At 42.5% G+C, this 3,931-nt stretch overlaps 1 long non-coding RNA gene across 1 annotated transcript; it reads right to left on the bottom strand.

The window, feature by feature from the left end:
- Positions 1-820: 820 nt before the first annotated feature.
- On the bottom strand, positions 821-3,923 carry LOC109369469. The gene is made up of 2 exons (XR_002118560.1): positions 3,735-3,923; positions 821-944 (listed from the first exon to the last, which is right to left on the bottom strand). It is a non-coding gene; the product is annotated as an uncharacterized LOC109369469 (long non-coding RNA).
- Positions 3,924-3,931: the final 8 nt, after the last annotated feature.

The following is a 3,931-nucleotide window of genomic DNA, read 5'->3' as shown; positions in this document are numbered from 1 at the left end:
AATTGTTATATTGGAGTAAGGAAAGAAAGGCACTCACCCTATCCTGGGCTCACGAGATAGACTCCAGTGGAGTGGATCTCCAGAGAGATCCTTCCCTACTGGCAGTCGGCTCTTAAATGGGTGTAGGAGAGGTGGAACCAGGCTCCACCCCTTCCTTTAGCACAGGTGAATTGCCTTCACCTGTGCTCCCGTGGCTGACTCCTGCTAGCCTCAGGTGATTCATCAGAGGTTCAGGCCGTGATTCAGCAGCCCCATACAGCCGTGCTCCCCACAAAGGGACACCTTCAACAAATCTCCCTGTTCTGCCTCATCGGAGCCTGTTTTTCTAGATGAGAAGTAAGAAAAAAAGAGAAACACACTGATTTCTCCAGGGAAGGATAGGTGGCCAATAACGTGACATGCAAAGAGCTATCCCATATGTGAGAACTTGGACTTTTCACAACAATTTGAAAAGCAAAACAGCAAATGAGTTTTATATTAACAAAGCACACAAATCATGCAGAACAGCCCTTTCATCCCAGAGCAGCTTCACCACTCTCACCCACAGACAGAAGGAGCTCACAAATTTAATGAGTAAATCCTGACGAGCAACACTCTCCTCCTTTAAAAAGAGAAAGGCACTAGGTTTTAAAGAGTACATTGTTGTCCATTTTCCTTAAACTGAAATGGAGCTGAACAAGCTCATTTATGGAAAGAAGAGTATGGAGAGTTGCAGGAATACACATTTTAGGTAACTCCATTCATTAAAAAAATTGATTCCAGTAAACTGAAGGCTTTTCTTAACTGAAACGGATGTTTCAATACCTTATTTTGCCTGCTATTTGCATTGCACTCCCATGGAGCAGCCAGCTTTATTTGCAGCTTAAGCACCAAGATGTGTTTGCATCCTTTAAAGCAGACACTTCAAAGTCATCTTCATTTCAATCCCTTCTTTTCTTTAACATCTGAAAAGAACACAAAGATTTCCTTGTGGGGAAAAAAAAAAAGCAGCTCATGCTAAAATGGAGAACAAATCTGATGCAATGGCTTTAAAAGCAATATCAGAACAATTAGAGAGGAAGCAGTAACTGCAGGTCTTTAGAAGCACCAACACCCTGCTGTTTGTGCTTCTCTGTGTCTTGCTCACTTTAATTGCTCGCATGAAATACGTGTGGTTTGCTAAGCTGCAGCAATCCAGTAATGAAAAAGCACTGGAGGTTCTGTGTTTAAATGCCCACACCTCGACTTGTACATGCAACTCATTTCCAGCCTTCCTACTCACCAGAGACAAAAACTATTCTTTCATCCCAGCACAAAGAGCTCAGCAGGAAACACAAGCATTGCTCTGGGACCAGTTTACTTGCCATCACCTAAACCTTAAGTAGTTTCCTTTTCATACTTGCATTCCCCATTCTTCAGGACAGATTATACAGCCCCACTGATAGTAAATGGCAGCTATTACTGCCTAAATGCAAAATCCTTCCTACAATATATCCTGTTAGAGGCTTTCGTGCTTCTACTCGTGCACTTTGGGCCAGGCTGTGAAGGGACCTGCCATTTTTGGATCCTGAGGCAGACAAAGGGATAAGAAAGAATGAGATTCCAAATACAGAAGAAAGTGTCAGCTATACACCTTGCATTCATGCTTGCTGAGGGATCCAACAGCCCATGAATGGACAATGCATTCCTAATCCCAGCTGAGCAGGGCACAAACAGAAAGTGCCCTAACAGACCAAGCCTCTGACCTACACAGCCTTTTACAAAACTGCTTGGCTGCTGAAACACACAAAACATGCTTGAGACATGGTGGTGGTGAACAGACTTGAGTCCTGAGAGAGGAAATGGATGCTATTATCATGAGTCAGCAATACATGCTTCACAGCTGTCTGCATAGAAAATAGAAACACATCTTAACCTCTATAAAGGCAAACTTCCTGATCAACCAGGCAGTACATTTGAATCATTTATATGACAAGGAAGCTAGGAGAGGAATAATTTCATTACGAGTCAGCTGCTGATATTGGAAGGATGCAACACAAAGACTAAGTAAAATCTTACCATGGTGAGATAAAAAATGGTTGTGCATAACTCTTTCATTCAACTGAAGTTAGTTTGCCTTATATTCTCCTCTTGGTCCAAATGGGATAATTAGAATTACCCTCCTACTACAGTACAGCGTAATTTCTTTCTTTAGTTGCTCACTGGATAAAGGTAAAAGCCAAGAAAGACAGCATCTGGAAAAGCTTCCAGTTCAAATTCTTTATCGTGGCAAAGAGCTACAACACAGACTGAAAAAATACTAATCTTTTCATGACATCTTTTTCAGTTATGTATTATGAAGTTCTGTTTCTTAGTAGTCTCCTATCACCTAATAAATAACTTTTGTCTCCCCTTCTATGCACAGCAGAAGATAAGATTGAGGTTGGACACCTAAAAAACAGTTTAAGCAATGTATATATGATGCATTCTATAACTGGGCTGCACATCACTAGTTTACTTCTCTAGCATGCTGTTCTGATACTCTGTGACAACATGCATAGGCATGTCCATGCCGGAGAGGTGAAGATGGATGGGTACAGATTTCATTGCAGGTAGGCCAGCTGAACCATCAGGATCTCTAGAAGGGGTGGGGGTGTTCACAGAGCCTTGGATACCACAGATCAGCGCTGCTGTCCTACTTTGGTTAAAACTGGTGCAGGTATTTTGCCTTGTACTACAGCTCTCCCATCAGTTACTGCCTAGAGACACTCAGCAGTTTGCTGCAAACATCATTACCTGCCTAAGCATAGTGTTAGCTAGGGCTGAATGCAAGGCTGATAGTTTTGCCATGGGACAGCTGCTCTTCCTTCTCCTGACCTCCTAGGACCTGGCTTCACAGTACCAGCTGCAAAGCATCTGGGAGGGAAAAATATTTCCAAAGACACATTCAGACTTAAGCTGTAGAATTACTGAGAATTAGTGACTCCCCTGACCACATTCATCATCTGAAAGTCTTTAGTCCCAGAAGGACTCACTAAAGTACTCTGCAGTTTGTGATGGGCTGTGCTAGAACCAGACATAAGCCTACTTCCCCTGTCTGCCAGGCCCGTCCTCTGGCCTGCCTTCCACATCAACACTGACATCTCAGTAGAGACTGGGCTGCGTGGATGGGTGAATCATTCCTCAACCTGTCTCATCCCTGATAAACAAATTCTGCCTAACAGCTCAGAATTGCATCAGACCACTTCTCCAGTAGGAAAACCAAGCCAGTTTCAGCTGTTTAGTCAGGTGTTGTTCTTTACCCACAAGCCACTTGTACCCTAGGTGATAGGAAAACATGAGAGAGAAGAGTGAAATTCTATAATTTGATTCCTACACTTGACTTTCATAAGTAAAGAATAAAAGCATCATGTCAAAGTAAAAAGGGATAGCTGGATAACAGGAGTTTTGAGCTGCATTATGAACACAAAGAATGGATGACAAAGGCAAACCAATACCTATTGTTTTCTGGAGTTACTCTCTCACACTGGATTCATTTACTGTTAATATGCACCTGGAAGGACTGGAGAAATACTATTTTTTAGTATTAATGAAGATACTTTGCAAAGCAGCAGAGATTAATGAGAAACAATCATAATTAGCAGCATCTTGCTAAACCAACTACAGAAACTGACTTCCATGCCACAGAAATTTGGGAAGAGTGGGGCTGTTCTGCTTCCAATCTTAAATGCCTCTTTCTACCTCCACATCCCCAGCCATCACGCTAGAGCACTTACCACAAGGGCAATCCTCCGGGCTTTCCAGATTGCTCCCCCCCTTCGGGGCAAGTCCTCAGGAGCCCTCAGGACACATCATACCTATCAGTTCATCTTTACAAAGTGTGAAGTCCAAAAGTCTCAGATTACGACCTTCCGTATTGTCCAATTCTTTTAAACAGGCATAAGCACTTAAAAGGAAAAAAAAAAAAAAAAAA

This window comes from Meleagris gallopavo, chromosome 11, assembly GCF_000146605.3.
Source record: "Meleagris gallopavo isolate NT-WF06-2002-E0010 breed Aviagen turkey brand Nicholas breeding stock chromosome 11, Turkey_5.1, whole genome shotgun sequence".
NCBI classification, from domain to species: Eukaryota; Metazoa; Chordata; class Aves; order Galliformes; family Phasianidae; genus Meleagris; species Meleagris gallopavo.
Note: the sequence above shows the minus strand (reverse complement) of the source record. Positions and strands in the feature narration are given on the sequence as shown.